The sequence below is a fragment of the Perognathus longimembris genome, chromosome 8 (genome assembly GCF_023159225.1).
Source record: "Perognathus longimembris pacificus isolate PPM17 chromosome 8, ASM2315922v1, whole genome shotgun sequence".
Taxonomy (NCBI): Eukaryota; Metazoa; Chordata; class Mammalia; order Rodentia; family Heteromyidae; genus Perognathus; species Perognathus longimembris.
Genome location: NC_063168.1, coordinates 27,029,599 through 27,051,134, shown reverse-complemented (window position 1 = coordinate 27,051,134; position 21,536 = coordinate 27,029,599).

Genomic DNA, 21,536 nt, shown 5'->3' with positions numbered 1-21,536 from the left:
TAAAGCAGCGGGTTTAACCCTGCCTTAGTGCGGCGTCCGTCTCGGACGCCAACCTCGAGCTTCGAGCGCAGGGCCGCCTGCTTTCCCTGCTCTCTCTGATCGGGAGGTAAAGTGTTTCCCTGGCCAGGACCGGGCCCTCGAGGACATTGAGTCCTAAATTGTAGCTAGCCGTGGAGCAGCCCGCCCGTCCTGGAAAGGCAATAGAAGCCCCTTGGGGTGAAGTTCGCTCGCGGCCGTGGAGCAGCGGACATGTCTGCTCGGCCAGTTTTCACTTCTTGCAGTAATCCCTGAGGGTAAGAGGGCGATTGGTAATGAGAATCAATACTCCGAAAACTTTTCCATCCCGGCCTCCAAAGGCCGGGAAATCAGCACGCCGAGGCCTAGGGGGGCTTTAGGCTGCAGTAGGGGAGCTGGACGCGGCCCTTGCCGGTTCACCCCGCACAAGGAATCCCACTTTCCCGTGGCTGCTGCCGTTCGCCCAAGCAAAGCGCGCAGATCTGACTTGGGCGTCTGGCCGCCCCGGGGCCAAAGGGCCTGGGAGTCACACAACACTGCGGGGACTCCAGGCCAGGTCTTGACAGTGGCCCGTGTGAGCGCCCGGAGCCAGGGTGCCCGAGAGCGCTTCGGGCGCCCTTGCAGCTACAAAGCGGGTTAAAGTCTATTTTCCACTCCACTGCTCCGTAAAGCCCCTGCACGCCGACGCCGTTCCGGCCCCCTTGGGCAGGGAGGAAAGGGGGCGTTGAGAGGAGGAGGCGACCCGGGGACAGCACCCTGAGCTACCTAGAGCTCAGCCTCACACTGGGCTTCTCGATTAGGTTCCCCGAAATGTGGTGGGAAGGAATCATTACCAAATCAGCACCGAGCGCTGCTAGCTCACACTGACTTCACCCGATCTTCAGGCTGTCTGTGACAGCACTCTGTCCTGTTCTATTCCCTCTGTCACACTTACACACCCGCTTCTGCTTCGTGGTTCCCCACAGCACCCTGTTTCTCTTCCTTCTCCTCCTCTGCTCCACCCTTGGTAGAGAGGAAATGGGAAAGCGCATGGGGAAAGGACTGGACCAGGGGTGTAGAGCTGGGCAGATGCACAGATGGATATTTGTATTTCCTGTAGAATGTTATGTCAAGGGGATTTTGTTGGAGCAAGGTCCCCTCTGGGATGAGGGATTCAGCTGGATAAACATTTCCTGGGCTCCAGTTCTGCGGATAGACCAAGGACTGAGAAAATAGGGACTGTAGCTATTTGAGCCTGGTCCCCTGGGCCTTGCTTCCCTACCCAGTAGTGAATCCCACTGGTCTAGCACAGCAGATTTCTGCCTCCTGCCCTCACCGGGAGGCTGCTGTAATGACCAAGAACTACTCAATTAGGCAGGTAAGAGGTCTTGTAATCTACCCATCCATTCCTAGACTTGAATTGACAATGGCCACAGCTATGCTCATCCACACCTCTTCGTATTTCAGTAGACAGACCTTTGAAAGAAAACACGCTATCTTCCCTTGTGCTTTTGAAAGACACGCATCCAGCTGTCTGTTCTTAACTCCATTTTACAGATGAAGAAACAGAGCACAGATGATCCAGCACAAGTCTGCTCACAGTCTGGCTGATCTGGGACAGCCCAGTGTTCCAGGCTTACCTCCTTTCCCTTCTGCTGGGCTGCTACAGCCCTCTCTCCCCAGCCCCTGATCTGTGGTGTGCTGGTACTGGATTTTGCTGGTGCTGGGGTTCACTGAGCAACCTTCTCTCACCTCTCACTTTTCTTCCCATGTCCCTTTCTCTCATTGCATTCACCATTAATTCCCTTCCTTCCTTCCCACTTCCTTCCTTCTTTCCATGTGCAGATCCTTATCCCTTGCCCAGTTTGTTCCACTTCTGATCCCTTTATAGGGTTTCTTCCTTTTAGCAATTTCCCTGTAGCAAGTTAAGAAAAGAATTGGTCACCTTTAGGAGTCTCTAAGATGGCCATGGTGTGAGCTGGATTCAGCACCACTGCTCCCTCTTCCACTCCTCCCAGTTGCCCCCATTATCACCATCCTCCACAGCTGATATTACATTAAATACCACTACTTTTTACTTAAATGCAGACACATGCATTAACCAAAACCTGGTGTCTCCCTCTGTTATCCTCAGTAGTCCAACCCTTCTCCATTCCTTGCCTCCTGGCCTGGTGAACTCTGCCTGAGATGGAGGCTGCCCATTCACACTGGTGTCTCTTCCATCTCACACATCTTCTGGCTGCTTATCTTTCACTCCATATATGTCCTGACCCTCCTCTTTCCTACTAAGCTTCCTCCCTCTCCCTGTCTAGTGCCACTTTTCTGTAGAGGAGCCTGATGCCTACTGTGCTGATGCAACCTGGACCATCTGTACCAATTCTGGTTCCACATCAATATTTCTCATCCCTCCTCCATCTCTGGGATAAACTGGGCTCAAATCCTGACCCTTCCATTTACTACTGATGAGACCCAGAGCCAAGTTTGAACATCTGTGAAATGACTGCATTAATTCGGCAAGGATTAAACACGGTAATACAAGATACCCAGGAGCAATGCCTGACTCCAAAGAAACACTAGATTAAATTGACTCTTAACTGTCTTTGCTTATGCAGGAAGCTGGGGAATCTTTCTCAAATCTACCCCTCCAGTTGGAAAGCTGTGATGTACATCATGGTCCTCCATACAGGCCAAGCAATATCTCCACTAGAGCCTCTGGTTAGTTAGATAGTTAATTATTTTTTTTTGTGACAGTACTGGGGCTTGAACTCAGGGCCTCATACTCGTTCTTGGCTTTCTCATTCAAGGATGACATTTTATCACTTGAAAAACACCTCCACTTCTGACTTTTTCCTGGTTAATTGGAGTTAAGAATCTCCTAGACTTTTATGCCTAGATGGGCTTCTAACCATGATCCTTAAGTCTCAGCTTCCTGAATAGCTAGGATTACAGGTATGAGTCACCAGTTCCCAGTGAGCCTCTGCAGTTGTGGAAAGTTTGGTCTAGGAATATCGTCAGAGGTATCTCTTTGGGCTTTCATCTCCCTCCCTCTTTTCAGATCACATTTATATTCCGGTCTCCCCACTGTGCAAAAGATTTTCTGTCCTCATGTTTTTTCCTCAGTTAGTTGACTTTTCTTTAATACTACCATTTTGGGTAACTTTAAGACCCTGTCCAATGTTCTCTCACTTCTCCTTCATTGAAGCCTTTACAGCCTTCTTTACATTAGGAGTAGCTTGCAAAACCGTTATCATGATGTTACTGCAAGAGTAAAATGTGCTTAATGGAGATGACCATAACACAACCTCTGTGACAGTAAATGAATTATAATCACTTGATGGACTTGAAGCAATGACCAGCATGTATCAACTCTTCATCAATGGTAGCTGCTATTATTGTGTTTTATACTTTTTGTAAAAAGTGCTGGAATTTGAATTCAGTGTCTGGGTGCCTTGGCTTGCTTGCTTGGTTCTCTACCATTTGAGCTATATTTTCAACTCTGGCTTTATGCTGGTTATTTTGGAAATGGAATTCCTTGGATTTTTCTGCCTAGGCTAGCTTCTCAACTTCCTGAGTCACTAGGATTACAGATGTCCCACCAGAGTCTGGCTTGCTACTATTTCATAGCATTGTGCTGTCCAAAAACCACATGTACTTATTAGGTACAGGAAATATTGATGACCCAGAGTGAGATGCTCTGAAAATGTAAATATACATAACATTAGAACATAGGGAAAGAAGTTCACAAATAAAAGTGCATACTACATTTGGCATTAGACAGGTATACTGTTTAAAAATGTAAAGTACCATTATTTTCCTATACTGATTACTCGTCATAATGAATATAATAAGTATATTAAGACTATTTTTCTGGTTTCCTTTTAACTTCTTAATGTAGTTACTAGAAAATTTAAAATTTTACATCATATTTCTATTGGACAGATTTATTGTCAAAAATATAGTTTAAAAGGTAGAATGCAAAAAGGCATAGGGAAAAGAAAATCAGATCTAATTACCAAGAAACAACTATAAAGAAAGGCTTGTATAGCCTTCTCAACTTGTTTCTGTGTGTATATGTCAGCACTGGGGTCTGAACTCAGTGAGGATTCCCACTCCAGACCTGATATTGGAAGATTTCTCCTTGCAGAGCGTCTGCCTGCTTGGAAGGGAAACCCAGGCATTTTGAACTTGGAGTCTGCCCAATACTGGGCTAAACTCCTTTGTGGGAGTTCTATAAATTCAAAGCTTCCAGTATGGCTTTATAAGATGTGTGATCTTTGGGCTGGTGATGTGGTTCAAGTGGTACCAGTGCTTGCCTAGCAAACATGAGGCCCTGAGTTTGAACCCCAGTAGTGCCAAAACAAACAAACAATTCAAAAAGCAAAACCAGTTTGAGCAAATATCTCTTTCTTCTTGGAAGATCTTTCCAGTAGATACCATATAAATTCAAAAATAAACAAGACTTAATTTTCAAATGGATCGAGTAAAGATCTCAAGTATTCTGTATCACAGCATATTTGCTTCTTAACAGAATATCATTGTGGATTAATTTAAGTAAATGTTTCTTTATTTAACATAATTTTATTGTTGTTATTAAGGTGTTGTACAGAGAGGTTACCCTTTCACAAAACAGGTGAAATGATTCTGTTTTAAGTTGCTCTGACCCTGAAAATTAAGGCTCCTTCTTGGGAGTGTATATGTGTTTCAGAGTTTCAATCTAGAAGGAATTTCCAGACTTTGGGAAATGTGCTCTGGTCAGAACATTATGTCATTGTGAATTGGTAGGCCTCCAAGGAAGGCCAGCCCTTGGAAACTCTAGAATGGACATACTGTGGTGGGCAGAAAGGGCTAGAAAGAGAAGACTTAATGTGATATTTGGGCTTAGAGTGCAGAGATAGTCTCCTTCCTTAAATCTGGAGAGACTGAGTAACCCTTGACAGGGGGAACTGAAATCTTAGCATTACCTGAATGAGATTGCCAACTAGCAGACACCTGAGTAGTATAATAAAAATGGAGCTCTCTGCTGTATCTCAATGTCAAGGTATTTAAACAGGTCCACTCCTACCTGAATATTGTTATTATTTTGACATGTTCATATGTAGGTACTTCCTCACTGCCCGTTCACACAAATTTGCTTGCTCATCTGGATTTGAACAGCTTTGCATCACTCAGTATACACCTTTCTTACTCTTCTTCCATTGTTGAACAATTAGGTCCTAGGCGTTTGTAAGTTCTTTTTTCTATAACCACAATTGTATGAATATGATTTCAATTTTGTTTCTAGTAATATGATAGACTAGATATTCACAGATCCTTCTCAGAATAAAAAAAACTAAGAATCTGATTTTATTTGACTTTTTGCTAGAAACATTTTATTTATTTATTTATTTATTTATTTATTTATTTATTTATTTATTTATTTTGCCAGTCTTGGGCCTTGGACTCAGGGCCTGAGCACAGTCCCTGGCTTCTTTTTGCTCAAGGCTAGCACTCTACCACTTGAGTCACAGTGCCATTTCCGGCTTTATATATATATATATGGTGCTGGGGAATTGAACCCAGGGCTTCATGTATATGAGGCAAGCACTCTTGCCACTAGGCCATATCCCCAGCCCCTAGAAACATTTTAAACATGCTTAAAAGTAGATAAAATAGTATAATGAACATTCATATTCTTTACTACCTGTAAGCTTATAGATGTCCCCCCACCCATAAGCTCTGCCCTTGGCAATGCGACTCCGCCCCTGGCTACCTGAGGGGCAGGCGGAGCACCTCCCACCTTAGTTGCATGAGGGTGTAAAGACCCCCCAAAAGAGAGTTCAGGTGCCATTTTCCTCTCCTCTGTGGGAATTTGGCCTTGCCGGTCCTGCTGGCAATAAACTCTTTGCTCTACGTGACTTTGTCTATGGTCTGTGGTTCTTCTGGGACAATTTTACTTTCACCACCTAGATTTTATAATTTTTTCCATGTTGCTTCATTCCTTTCTCTTTGAAGTTTTTGTTTTTTGTTGTTGCTGTTATTACTTTGCACCAGTCCTGGAACTTGAATGTGGGGCCTGGGTGCTGTCACTGAGCTTTTTTTTTTTTTTTCTCATAACTACTACTCTACCACTTGAACCCTGGCTCAATTTCTGGCTTTTTTTTTGGTAGCTAATTGGAAAGAACTCTTCAATTCAAAAGCCAGTGACAGGCTTTGAATTTGATCCTCAGCCTCCTGAGTAACTAGGATTTCAGGCAGGAGCCACTGGCATCTTGCTCTTTGAAATATTTTAGGTACATCCAACATGACGGTTCATCCTTAAGCATCTCATTATGAGGAATTTTTTTTAAAGCAAACTTTTGTGTGTATATGAAATTTCAAATACACTTTGTATAGAGGACAATATAAAGAACCCCATATGTTACTACTCAATAATTTTTATGCCAATCTGGGGTTTGAACTCAAGGACTGGGTGCTGTCCCTGAGTTTTTGTGCATAAGGCTGGTACTTTGTCACTTCTGACATTTTGCTGGTTAATTGGAGATGAAAGTCTCATGGACTTTTCTGCCTTGGTTGGCTTTGAACTGCGATCCTCAGATCTCAGTCTTCTGAGTAGCTAGAATTTGTGAGCCAATCTTTAAGTATCTTTTGAACAATGACTGAACTGACACAAAAATAAGGAAAGATCCTTAACTGTTCAGAGTACTTGGATTGAAATAAGGAGGTGGGTTCTGAAAATAAGAGCTGTGTTGGGACAAAGATTAATTCCTGGTGGACCAGAACTTTCGCAGGCCTCAAGGGAGAGAAAAGGGGGATAAAGCTTAGAAGTCACCCAAGGCAGAAAGTTAAATCAAAGATTCCTGAAAGGTGATACCTTTACTGAGTAAACAAAAGAAAATCTACCCTCACAAAGGGAGATGATAGGCATATGGAATGGCTAATCTTTGACTCTGTATAGAAGGGAAAAGAAAACCTGATTTCCTAAGAGGTCCTAATCACTCTACTTAAAATTGGGACCAAAACTTTAGAAGATCCTAAAAGACTCCAAGTTATATATGGAGAATATTTTTTTTCAAACAAAACAAACTATGAGCAATATATTTAAAAGCTAAATTTCAAATAACTCCCACAGAGAAGTTTCTAAGAAAGATAAATGCACAACCAAAAAAATCACAAAATATACACAGAAACAAGCTATCATGAAAATTAGCAAAAACTATGAACTGTAGAATCAGACTTCCAAAAAGACCACATATGTTAGAATTGATAGGGCTAGGGGTCTAGCTCAGTGGTAAGAGTGCTTGCCTAGAATGGAGAGGCCTTGAGTTAATCTCCAACAACACACATACACACACACACACACACACACACACACAGAATGATCAGATATAAAATAATCATATTAAATGTTAAGAGAATAAAAATAGAAAGTATTGAGAAAAAGACTAAAAAATGCCTACCAGAGGAGTGTAAAATAGTATAGCTCTGGAAAGTTATTTGACAGGGTTTTTATGTGTATGTGTGCCAGTCCTTGGGTTTGAACTCAGGGCGTACGTGCTGTCCCTAAGCTTTTTTGCTCAAGTCTAGTGCTCTACCACTTGAGCCACAGCTCTACTTCTGCCTTTTGCTGGCAGTTAATTGGAGATAATAGTCTCATGGAAGACAGGCAGTAGTGGCTCACACCTGTAATCCTAGCTACTCAAGAGGCTAAGATCTGATGGTCATATTTCAAAGTAAGCCCTGCCAAGAAAGTCCTTATCTCCAATTAGCTATCAAAAAAACTGAAAGTGGAGCTGTGGTTCAAGCAGTAGAGTGCCAACCTTGAGCAGAAAAGCTAAGGAACAGTGCTCAAGCCTTGAATTCAAGCCCAGGACTTTTGCCCCCCAAAAAAGAGTATCACAGATTTTCCTGCCTGAGCTGGCTTCTGAACTGTAATCCTCAGATCTCAATCTTCTTTGTAGTTAAAATTACAGGTGTGAGCCACAGGCACCTAGTTAGTTTTAAATAAAGTATATGCCCATTCTGATATTTTTTACTCCTATGTATCAACCAAAGAGAAAATAGTGCTATTTCCACTGAAAGACTCTATTCATAATTACCAAAAGATTGAAATTATCTGCATTCCCATAAACAATAGACAAATAAGTTGTTAGATTTATACAATTGACTTTAGTAGAAAAAAACCCTAAACTATTGATATGTACAACATTAATAAACCATACACACTATTAGGTAAAAAAAGTCAGGAAAAAGTATGCACTGTGAAGGTGCATATTTATTGTACTGTAGAATAGGCAAAGTTAATCTACATTAAGAAAAATCAAAATAGTGCTTACTTCAGTGGGAATTTTGGCTATCAATTTGCACAAGAGGACTTTCCAAGGTCTTAGTAATGTTCTATATTTTAATTCAGATGATGTTGGGTGGATGTACATATAGAGAAAATTCATCAAGAAATACGTTTAAGGGCTGGGAATATGGCCTAGTGGCAAGACTGCTTTCTTTGTATACATGAAGCCCTGGGTTCAATTTCTCAGCACCACATATATACAAAAAGGCCAGAAGTGGTGCTGTGGCTCAAGTGGTAGAGTGCTAGCCTTGAGCAAAAAGAAGCCAGGGACAGTGCTCAGGCCCTGAGTCCAAGCCCCAGGACAGGCAAAAAGAAAAAGAAAAAAAAAGAAATACATTTAAGACAGTATATTTTACAGTATTGAAATTATACTTTGGTGTAAACCAAAGGGCTCTGCTGATTTGGGAAAGTAGTAATAAGAAAAATGATAGTCACAAATTCATTTATAAGAAATTAGCAGATTGGGGGAGAGTGAATGGAGAGAGTAAGGAGGATGAATATGATCAGGATACTTTTTGTACATGTGTGAAAATGGAACAATGAAGCTTGTTGAGATTGTGTTGGGAAGGAGAGAGAGCAGGATATATGTGCACATTGTATGCTATATGGACATGTCAAATGAAATCCCCTTGTACAACTAATTGATGATAATAAAAATGTGACAGGGAGAAAATGAGCAGATTAGATACAGCAGGAGGGAGAATTCATGAACTGGAAGTGAAGCGATACAACACTAAGAGAATCAAAGCTGTAAATGATGATGCTAAGAGAAATAAGAGTTGTCAGATAGCTAATCTGGGCTCTAGAAGCAGGAAACCCTATAGTAGGCTTCATTTGAAACTAATATCTAAGATTCAAAATTGATGAATGACATCAATCCTTGGAATAGGAAGGCACATTGGATTATGACAAATAAATACATCAGTACATAAATAATATAATTACGGCATACCCAAGAAAAAGAGATCTTAAGGGGCTGGGAATATGGCCTAGTGGTAAAATGCTTGCCACGTATACATGAAGCCCTCCCTGGGTTCAATTCCTCAGCACCACATATATAGAAAAAGCCAGAAGTGGCACTGTGGCTCAAGTGATAGAGTGCTAGCCTTGAGCAAAAAGAAGCCAGGGACAGTGCTCAGGCCCTGAGTCTAAGGCCCAGGACTGGCAAAACAACAACAACAACAACAACAAAAAGAGATCTTAAAAGTAGCAGAGATGGATGCTTAGAAAGTGGCGACAATTGGACTGAGAACTGACTCGCAACTGTGGATGCCAGGAGAGAGTGAGATATATCGTGAAAGCATTGAGTGAAAATAACTTATAAACTAGAATTGTATTTTTAGCAAAAACTGCCTTTCAAGAGTAAGAGTAAAGTATTGACATTTCAGACAAATAAAAATGAAAATTTCTACCAACCAAATCTCGGTAGAGCACTCTTAGAAAGAAGGAAAATTAGTATAAAAGAAAAGTCTGAAGTGAAAGGGAGAAGTGTGAGTAAAATTAATATAAATAAATTGGGCCACATAAGACTTTACTGTTCTTATGTGATTTATAGGACTAAAATATATAGAACTGAACCTTCAACAATAAGTTGGGATGGGTGGTGATCAAAAGTAAAGCACATTAGTGCTGAGTGCCAATGACTCATGCTTATCCTCTTCTCTGCTCAGGAGTCTGAGATCTGAGAATCACATTTCTAAGCCAGCCCAGGCAGAAAAGTCTGTGAAGCTTTTATTTCCAATTAACCACTGAAAAGCTGAAAGTAGAGGTGTTGTTTAAATGGTAGCGCACCAGCCTTGAGTGAAAAGCTAAGGGACAGTGTCCACATCCAAGTTTGAGTCCCAGTACTGGCGCGCATGTATGTGTGTGCGCGCGCATGTATGTGTGTGCGCGCACACACACACACAAAATAAAGTACATTTTTCATTGTACATTTTTCTGAAGGAAGGTAATAATAGTAATTAACATTAGACTTGGGAATGTTAAATATGCCTATGTCTGAGCTAACCTCCAATGGAATAGTAATAGGGTATTACTTCCAAATTAGTAAAAGAGAAATAAAAGGAATTTAAAAACTAGCCTGAGAGATAGTAAAATAGAAAGTTCCTAATAAAAACAAGTCAGTGGAAAAACCTTCAGTCCATGGTCATAGCAGGAGTATGTCATCAGCTTGAAAGAGCCCTGCTTTGGGACATTAATCTGGTTAGAAAATTACTGAGAAAACATGGAAAGCGTCTTAACAAGAAGTGTTAGAGAATCTGTCATTGGCATTCTCTTCTTGTAGATGGAACACAATCGCTGAGCAATTCTAAATAAATACTTAAGTCACAGGAATCTAAAAATTTATGTCAAAACAAAAGTTTGAGTTTCTATTTTTCACAAAAATTTCTAAGAGTTTACCATCAAGTTATGATGCCAGTCTAGTAGCAAGGAATAATCAAGTGTTTCATCATGCGGAGTAAATCAGGGTAGATGTGAGGGTGGTTACAGAGAGTAACACGTTTCCAAACAAGGCTTAGCACATGGCTTGAAATATGAAAGAAAGAGCTGGGTGCTGGTGGCTCACGCCTGTAATCCTAACTACACAGGAAGTTCAGATCTGAGGATTACAGTTCAAAGCCAGTCTGGATAGAAGAGTCTGTAAGACTCTTGTCTCTACCTACCAAAAAGCCAGAAGCGCATATGTGATAGAGCACAAGCCTTGAGCAAAAAAGCAGAGAGCTGAAGACCTTAGTTCAAGCCTTAGTATTGGCATACACACACAAAAACAAAACCCAAACCAAACAATAAAAAACAGCAGTGGATTTTATCAACCATGAATTATCTCTAGTGTGCAAAAGGCTAGTAGAAAATAAGAAATAAAATTTAAATCTTAGTAATTGGATTCTTTTCATGAATGGAATAAAGCATTATAAAGGATGTGCAGTTCTCTCACCCTTTCTAAGTAGTTCTGTTAAAACAATTCAGGAATGAAAGAGCAATCATAACTTTGGAAAAATTCCTGGAATTTTTCAGAACACCAGAAAAAAAAAGATGCATTTATAATTGGTATGGTTTTGTAATCATATACCGGGTTGTTTTTTTTTTTTTGTAACATTGTCTTTGGTAAGCTATTATCTGATTAATTCAAACTTAATGAAGAAAGTAGGAGGCATGTGAGTTAAAAATATTTTATTGCTGGGAAAACTGTGTCTATCGTGAACATAGCTAATTTAATTTGTGACAAAAGGCAAATGTTTTGAGTTGGAAGTCAAAGAGACACAAAGGATTTCCAACTAATTTAAGTTGATTTTGGCAAATTGTGCCAACTTGCTGTAAAACTTGGGCATGCTACATATCAGTGCCAGTTTCCTTGTCTGAAAAATGGGGTTAAATCACAGAATCTGTCCTATAGATGGTTGGGGGGGATTGACTGAGTAGATACCTATGAAGTACTTACAAACAGTTCCTGGCATATTGCAAGCATTTAGAATTAATGAAATAATAACGATGGACATTGTTTCCATAGATTACTCATGAGATACAATGAGACAACTGCTTATGCAAGGATGCCTACCTCTACCTGTGCAAAGTCCCTGAACAAAAAGTCTGAGGCTGCCTTAATTAGGCCCGTATTCATGCGTTCTGGGCATGGATAAGATCACTAGGAGGTTTATTCCACTGGGTTATTATGGAAGCTGAATGTTAATAAAACTCATGGCTCTGTCTACACTGAAGCTGCTTACACAAGTGGAAGATTTAATGGTGTTGCTCCAACGTTTATGGAGGATGAGCCAAGAGCTTTATACACACATTGTCATGCACGTCTTGGGGATTTAATGGTGTTGAGGTTTGTCGGGATATGAAAGAACTCCAAAGTGATCTCAGTACTGTCAATTCTTTGTATGACACTATTCATGCATCTCTGAAAAGCTGGCAAATTTTCAAAACATTTGTAGTGGAGTGAAGGCATAGCACACAGGAAGCTCTGGGATTGTTAAAAACGTGTTGGATTATTGGTTGTGATTGAGGAGCTTCTTGTAGATTGTTCAAACACAGGAAGTTATATCAAGCTATTCTTAAAATGCACACGTGGCTGGTAGAGCTAGGGCTTGGCTAACTTTGGTTTCCAAACATGATTTCACCTTTTGTTTACAAATGTTAACAAATTTCAAACAATGGGCTAAGCATTGCAGGAATTATTTTCTCTTAAAGATCTTCTAATGGAAGCTATCAACATCCCCGCCCCCCACCCTCCGCCATTTGCCACCCAAGGTTGAAGCAAATTTTCATGGTTTTTCATCTGAAAGAAGTGACAAATATTTCAAAACCATTTGGGACAGAATAGTGAAATCATATCATAAGCAATCCCCAAAGGTTTTAAAGTGGGAAAAAATTTTTTCAGGGAAGAAAATGTTCATGGTTATTTGGGTAGTATAGTTCACTTTACTATGTTATAAAGAATAATTTAGAATAAAGGTTTATTTCCAAGAAAGAGTGCCCATAGTTCAAAACCTAGTAACAACAGAATAAGAGACATTTCAGGAACACTGACCCAATATGTTAAATGAAAAAAAAAAAAGAGCAAACTAAGCAGAATTGTTTGATATCCCTGCCTACTATGTCCCTATTTCTACACAATCCTTTCCTGGTCCTGAGTGAACTCCACAGCCTTCCTTCTGGCCTCATAAGACTTACAAACAAGCTTGATTAACAACAAAGTTCTCTCTTCCTAGGGAGTAGGCAGTAGGCAGAGGGTCAGACAATGAGTGTCACAAACCAGGGAAGCAGAGTAGGGACTGGAGTTGCTAAGGATCAGGCCTTGGGGAAACCCAAGGAAGTGGCTCCTATAAAGAGGCCATCCTGACTTCAACCCTCTATCACCCTCTGGAAGGTGTTTGATTCAAGGTCAGGAACCTATACTTTATTTACCAGAATGTGGCTTCTCTATCTCGTGATTGAATTTCTGTATAACACTATGGAGCTCCTCTTGAGGAGAACAGCTCTTCTTAGGAAACCTTTCAGGCTTGTTATATTATGCTCCAAAAGTTAATGTCCTCCATTGATATAAAAGAACAAGGCATTGGGGAGAATAAAGGTACCTCCAGAGAGACTCTTGCTTTTTTTTTTTTTTTTTTCCAGTCATGGGGCTTGAACTCAGGGTCTGGGTGCTGTTCCCGAGCTCTTTTTGCTCAAAGGTAGCACTCTACCACTTTGAGCCACAGTTCCACTTCTGGTTTTCTGGTGGTTAATTGGAGATAAGAGTTTCATAGACTTTGCTGCTTGCTCTGGCTTTGAACCACAATCCTCAGCTCTCAGCCTCCTGAGTAGATAGGATTACAGGTATGAGCCACCATTGTCTTGACTCTTTTTTTTTTAATTTAATTTATTTATTTATTGAACACAAATTTTTTTGACAAGGTGTTGTGCAAAAAGGGTACAGTTACATAGTAGGGCAGTGTGTACATTTCTTGTGATATCTTACACCCTATTTTTCTTTCCCTTCTCTAGGTCAGGTAGACATATATACAATATACAATGTATCAAGAACATATGCAGTAGCCACGTGGCCAACACCCAAGAAAATTCGCCTAGGGCTTTAAATGTAATGTCGATATTAGACAATATGTCGACAGTAGTCTTATATGAATGTACATACATAGCTTTGGAGCTATTGTATTACACTCAGAGGTCGGTTTTTGACCTTTATATGTTGAGTAGTTGTTTGGTTTTAGTTACATACTGTTGGGTCGCTGCCCCAATCCTGTGGGAAATACCATTTGACAAGCAGTTTTTGGTTTCACAGACCTGGTCTCTACTGTCTCTCCCTCTCCCTTTCTTAACAGTCATATATCAGGGAGATCATGCCCCTTTGTTTTCTGTGTTCTAGGCTTGTCTTGCTCAACATTATTTGTTCGCGTTCTGACCATTTCCCTGCGAATAACAATATTTCACCATTCCTAATAGCTATGTAGTATTCCATTGTGTAAAGGTACCATATTTTTTGGATCCATTCATCTGTGGAGAGGCATCTGGGTTGTTTCCATATTTTGGCTATTGTGAATTGTGCCGCGATAAACATGGAAGTACAAATGTCTGTTTGATATCTTGGGGTTTGCTGTTTAGGATAGATGCCTAGGAGTGGTATGGCTGGGTCATAGGGTCTATATTGAGCTTTTTGAGAAACCTCCATACTGTTCTCCAAAGTGGTTGTACTAATTTGCACTCCCACCAACAATGGAGAAGGGTTCCTCTTTCCCCGCACCCCCTCCAGCATTTGTTGTTGCCTGAGTTCAGAGTATAGGCCATTCTAACTGGGGTGAGGTGATATCTCTGGATTGTTTTTATTTGCATTTCCTTTACTACAGGGATGTTGAACATTTCCTCATATGTTTCTTTGCCATTTTTATTTCTTGTCTTGTGAAGTCTCTCTTTAGCTCCTTTGCCCATTTCCTAATAGGTTTATTGGGCTTGGAGGGGCTTAGTTTTTTGAGTTCTCTATAGATGACAGATGTTAGGCCTTTGTCTGTTGCTGTGCTGGTAAAGATCCTTTCCCATATGGTTGGCTGTCTTTCTGTTTTGGTGGCTATGTCCTTAGCTGTGCAGAAACTTTTTAATTTGTAGTAGTCCCATTTGTCGAGTCGCTCCCCTATTTGTTGTGCCCCTGGGACTCTACTCAGGAAGTTCCTTTCTGTGCCTATAAGTTCTAGCATCTTTCCTACTCTGTCCTTCAGTAGTTTCAAGGATTCAGGTCTGATATTGAGGTCCTTGATCCATTTTGAGTTGATCTTGGTGCATGGTGATAGGCTTGGATCTACTTTGAGTTTTCTGCATATAGCTGCCCAGCTCTCCCAGAACCAGTAGTTGAAGAGGCTATGTTTATTCCATTGTATGTCTTTAGCTCCTTTGTCGAATATCAGCTGACTGTAAAGAGTGCGGTTTTATTTCTGGATCTTCAATTCTAATCCATTGGTCTTCCGATCTGTTTTTATACCAATACCAGGCTGTTTTTGTTATGATGGCCCAGTAGTAGAGCTTGAAGTCTGGTATTGTGATACCTCCTGCACTGCTTTTTTGTCTTGACTCTTGACTGGATCCCTGACCAATGCCACCAGTGAGTAACTGGGGGCTGCAGGGAAGGCAATGAGAAGTCTTAGGAGACTGGTGTTGAGAACAGCCTGCTCTTACAGATATTTGCCCCCAGGAGAGTGGCTCCACTTAAGCCAAGTTTCTTCCACCATTGTGATTCAAAGACATCTCCCTCACTGGCTCTTCTTTAAAAGTCCATGGGCCAGCTAGTTATCTCCTTGTCCCCATACCACACCTATGCCCAAATCAGTGCTTTTGCTCTTCAGGCTTCTGCCAGGTAATGTGCCTTCCTCCTCCCAACAGTCCAACCCTGCTCAACCAGTACTTCCTCCAGGCGACCCTCCTCCTTCCTCAAAGCCTTGCCCTTTGAATTCTTCACATCACTCACACCTGCATTTGTGTAACTCAGGAATGACAGTGCAGGGACACAGGAATTCTGGGACCAAGACATGGAAAATAAAAGGCCACCACTGTCTTTGGTTTTTATACCACCAAGTCCACCCTCCCCTGTTGTTTTTCCTTATCAATTCCCAGAAAGGAAGGAGAATCAGAACAGGTTCCATTCTCCTACATTTATGTCTAGGTTCCAGTACAAGTTTCAGTGCCTCCCTCCAGGGACTTAGGGGGTTCAGCTGTTCTCTCACTTTCTGCCTCTGTGAAGTACAGGGATGCATCCCACCTATGGCAGCCACTCTCTTACCTCTACCCAGCCCTGGGATACCCCTTCTCCCTCCCCATGTACTATCAGCCCAGGCTCCCAGCCCCAGAACCTTACCACCAACCATCCTTTGATAAGCACATTAGCATTCAGGCCAGGTGAGCCCAAGAAGTCAAAAAGGCTTCTTGTTCCCTTGATGGGCTGGCAGCAGCCCTCCTCTTCTCCAGGGGTGATAGCTCACAGATTTGTGTTCCCCTCATCTGCACCAAAAGCTCTGCCCTACCCCTCTTGTCTTACTGCCAGACATCAGTCTTTTTCAAATAAAATAAATAAAATTGTTTTTATTAGCATATCCTAATCATTAAAGAAAATTTCATTGTGGTATTTCCATCCCTAAATATAATGTACACTGATCAAGTCCACACCTTCTATTACTCTTTTTTATACCCCTTTCACTTTTCTTCAAGCAAAATTTAGCAGGTTTAATCAGATTTTTGAGGTTAATATGAATGGAGTTTCCCTACTTCCTTTTTTTTACCCTGTTCATTATTGGTATATAGAAAATCTATGTTGATTTTTCCTGCTCCTTTACAGAAGATTTTTTTCCTTTTTTTCCCCATTTCTATACTAAATTCTTTTTGTTGTTGTTGGTGGTGGTGGTGGTTGTGGGGCTTGAACTCTGGCCTGGGCGCTATCCCTGAGCTCTTCAGCTCAAGGCTAGCGCTCTACCACTTGAGCCACAGCACCACTTATGGTTTTCAGGTGGTTAATTGGAGATAAGAGTCTCAGTGGCTTTCCTGCCTCAGCTGGCTTTGAACCGTGATCCTCAGATCTCAGCCTCTTGAGTAGCTAGGATTACAGGCATGAGCCACCGACACCTGGCTAACAAGTATTTTAACCAAAATGAATATTAGGAAGCTGAAACATGTCTTGTTTAGGCTTAGGTACTAGTGGGAGGGGGGATAAGGGAGAATGTAATCAGAATATTTTATGTACATGCATTAAAATAGAACAAGGAAACTTGTGAATGGGCTTCAGTCTTGCCACTTCCCTCTTTGTATTGTTTGTGAACTGACTCTGGACCTTTGCCTGTCACCATAACTTGAGTCCAGACACTGGGGTTGCTCAGACAAGAACACAAAACAGGGGCTGGGGATAGGGCCTAGTGGCAAGAGTGCTTGCCTCGTATACATGAAGCCCTGGGTTCGATTCCCCAGCACCACATATTTAGAAAACGGCCCGAAGTGGTGTTGTGGCTCAAGTGGCAGAGTGCTAGTCTTGAGCAGAAAGAAGCTAGGGACAGTTCTCAGGCCCCAGGACTGGCAAAAAAAAAAAAGAAATGTGCTTCCCTTACATATGAAAATGTAACCCCTCTGTACATCACTTTGACAATAGAAACAGAGCAAACATAAACTTAAATAAATGACTAAAGTAAAAAAGAGAATAGTTAAAAAAAAAAAAGAACACAAAACATCTAGGAAGTGCTGAGTCAAGCTTTCTCTGCCACAGAACATCACCTTTCTTCCGTTAGTTCTAGTTGCGCTTCCTTCAGGAAGCCTGTCTTGACTACACGAAGTTTATTTCACCCAAATCGTCCAGTCTTTGCTAAAGGCTGCTGCTCCCAAATGAGTCTATTACATGTGTTTGCTCTAAACATCTTGAGTCTTTGATAAATAGAGAGGGAACATTACATGATCCATACATGATGATACCCATCAGGCACCTACTCTGTGCCAGGCATTGTGAGATAACACAGCCATAAGCAGAATGTGGTTCTCCTTTCCTGGAGCTTAGCACGAAGCATGTTGGCTGGAATGGAACAAGCCTTTGGACATTGACGATATGCTACAAATGATGTTGAGTGAGGGGCAGAAGTTTGGGGGGTACTTAGTAGGAACATCATAGAGAAGATGCCAACCATTTCTTGTCTAACCCAGATGTTTGTTCATCAGAGAAATCTCTCTCCTAAAGAGATATATTCTGCACTGTGTGAATTGGACATCCTCCATCCCACCTCACCATGGTTGATCAGACCAACAATAGTGCATGATTCTGGGAAGCTAGTCCACAGTCTGGGTTTGCATTTATATGTAGGGCCAAGGACTCATGAACAGGGCTAAAGTTACAGCAACAGAGGCAATGTGCAAGTAGATGAAGTGCTCTGAGCTGGGAGAGAGCGGGGTTATGAGCATCTGAGAACAAAATTGGCACAGCAGTTCCTGTTGGCCAGGCTTTTGGTAGTGAACTCCACAGTCCCAGAGGGAAAGAAGCCCCCAAAGAAGCCAGGTGTGAGCTGGAAGCAGAGTCATCCCAAGGAAGGGCTGAAGGTGTGAAGGATGAAGAAGACTAAGCCTAGAGTTTCCTAGAGGGGTGGATGTTTGCCATGGTGTAAGTAAGACATCCAAGGAACATGGGCCATCCAATTGCCAACTATGACTATCACCACTGAGAGTTCAATGGTAGGAACTGAAATCTAACACAGTAAAACTATATTTGCTTTGGGAAGAATTCCTTCCTTCTTTGTCATTCCTCTTCCTAATTACATTATCCTCAAGGAACGGCATATTCACTATAGAACAAAAATGTCAAGAAAAAATGAACAAAGGCCTGCGGATGTGGTTTAGTGGTAGAGTGCTTGCCTAGCATGCATGAAGCCCTGGGTTCAATTGCGTAGTACCACATAAATTGAAAAGCCGGAAGTGGCACTATGGCTCAAGAGGTAGAGTGCTAGCTTTGAGCAAAAGAAGCTCAGGGACAGCACCCAGGCCCTGAGTTCAAGCCCCAGGACTGGCAAAAAAAAAATGCACAAAGAGCTAAATAAAAATTCTTTAAAATGCCACCATCTAGATACCATTAAGATCTTGCTAATATTCATAAGTAACATATATTGAGCTCTTTTTTGGTAAAGGAACTGTTCTGGGCTGAGACTGTGGTTCAAGTGATAGAGTGCCTGCCTAGCAAGTACAAGGCCCTGAGTTCAAAACAAAACAAAACACAATTGTTCTAAGACTTCCTATGAATTGTTTTATTGACTCATTAAGACCCCATAAGGTGAATATCAAACTAACACATCAAGTAGCAAAACTTTAACTTGAATCCCTGTAGGCTGACTCAAGGGTTAACTGCTGGCCACCAGTGGCTCACTGCAGTAATCCTAGCTACTCAGGAGGCTAAGATCTGAGGACTGAGGTTCAAAGCCAGCCCAGGCAGGAAAGTCTGTGAGCCTCTTATTTCCAAATAACCAGCAAAAAACCAGGGGATGGAGGGGTGGTAGAGCACTAACCCTGGAAAAAATATCAAAAGAACAGTGCCTAGGCACTGAGTTTTAACCCTAGTACTGGGAGGAGGGGGAGGGGGATCTCATAAACTAAGCTACCAAGGACTTCTATTTTGATTCTTTTACAAAATATTTTTGAAAGAATTTCAAGAGCTATGTAGTCATGCTTCATATACTTTGTGTTGTTCAATAATATGTTTGTGCTAGAGAAAGTAAAAAACAACAACAAACACTTGATTTTACAGAGGATAACAAAAACCCTTTGTAATCCTACCACCCCAAAGACAGCTGTTGACATGGAAGCATTTCTCAAGCATTGCTGGTGAGGCTGTAGGTTTAGGAACCCAGATGCTGTTCCTGAACTGGGAACCTCACCCAGGGAGGCCTTCCATGAGCTGGAAATCACTTGGGTATTCAGCAGTTAGGTGCACACCAAAGGATGTGAATTGAGTTTGAAACCAGATTGTTTATGTTAAATGTTGCACAAAGTCTTTACAAATTGTGTTGGCTGCAGCAGAAAGAGAATTGGGCCCAGGGATCAACAAAGCTGCATACACTTCCTGAGATGCCCAGGCTGAGGGAAGTCACTTCCTGTCTGGGCCTCAGTTTCCTCATCTGTACAATGAGCTATGCCAGTTCCAGGAACAACTGAATGAATGTCCAGGGAGCTTCATTTCTAGTTTATCTGTTGTATCTTGGACGATTCCTGACTCAATTCCCACCCTGCTCTGGCACTTGAAACAGGAGTTCGGTAATATGAAAGGGCTGGGGTCAGGGCACACCAAAGGCTTAAGGACCCCCAAATGAGGGTGTGAGCGCTATTTTCCTGGAGGGCTGGGCCAGCCAAGCCGATTAGGGGCCCCTGAGCAGCTGTGGGCTGAGGGAGGCCTCTGAGAGTGAGGAGATTCAAACAGGCTCTTTCCCACCCTCTCCCCCAGCAGTCTGCTCTGTGTAAAAAATCCAAACTCCCAATCAAACCCCCTTCTCTTTTCTCCTTTCATTCACCTGCCCATCTTCCTCTCCTCTTCTCTCCTTTTCTATCCAAACTCATAATTAATCGCTCAAGGCAAAAGTAATGAATGTTAATTGGCCATCTGTAGGAAGACTAATTAAAATCTACCACGCTGGGGTTTCAAACATACCTATAGCAACGGAGTGAATCGGGAATGAGGCGAGGAGGGACTGAGGTAACAGCTGAAAGACTGCAAAACACCATTGGGCTTAGGTGTGAGGGAACGACGCCAGAGAGGGGCCGAGATGCTGGAGAGAGGGAGACATGGAGACAGAAAAAAGCGTCCTTGACTTGCTGCTGCCACTGCAGGGCCTGGCATTTTGTCACTGTTCGGTTTGGTGTTTAACCAACACATTTCCACATTGCCTTCTTGCTGGACATGGCTTAAGGGGTGGCTGGAGTTTGTCAACACACAGTTGTTGCTCGCCCCTCCCCCTGGTCATGGGCCTGAACACACTCATTTCTCCAGGGACTTCTGCTCCATGTAAAATGCATACATACATACACGCAAACACAGACACAACTTAAATTTTATGGCTAGTTCTGCATAGACTCCTGCAAAGGCAGGTATTACCCTTTCCTGTGCGTACATACACAGCCCAAGTATGAGTTGAGAGCAACCCAGGAACATGTATGCAGCATGTGGTTCATAGTCACATGCGTGCACATGGTAGCATGCCACATGTGGTTTAAACACAGTTACAATACAAATATTGTTGTGAACACATAGACATGATCAAAGTTACACTCATATTCACATAATAGGCTCCAGTGATACACACAACACACACAGGCATGCACACCTCATCATCTGGCAAGTTTTGTATCAGAATACTAATGCACAAGTACATACATAATGACATCCCTCCATGCTTAAGGAAAGCTAACTGTTCAAGCCCCCACACAATCAATAGGTGGAAAAAAGTTACATACATACATGCGCGCACACACACATGGCTGGAGTACAGGCCAGGCCTATGTGTATGCATACACACACATATGGATATATCGAAAATGAATGTATACGTTTACATGCATGTGCATATGTGTGTATACACATATGCATGTATATATACAAACACATACATACATAGATAGGTATGAGGCTAGGCCAGATCGCTGCTTGCACATTTCTGTATGCATCCATAGTGTGTACACACCTGGGATGGTGGCCTCTGGCCTCCTGCAAGTATAGGCCTTG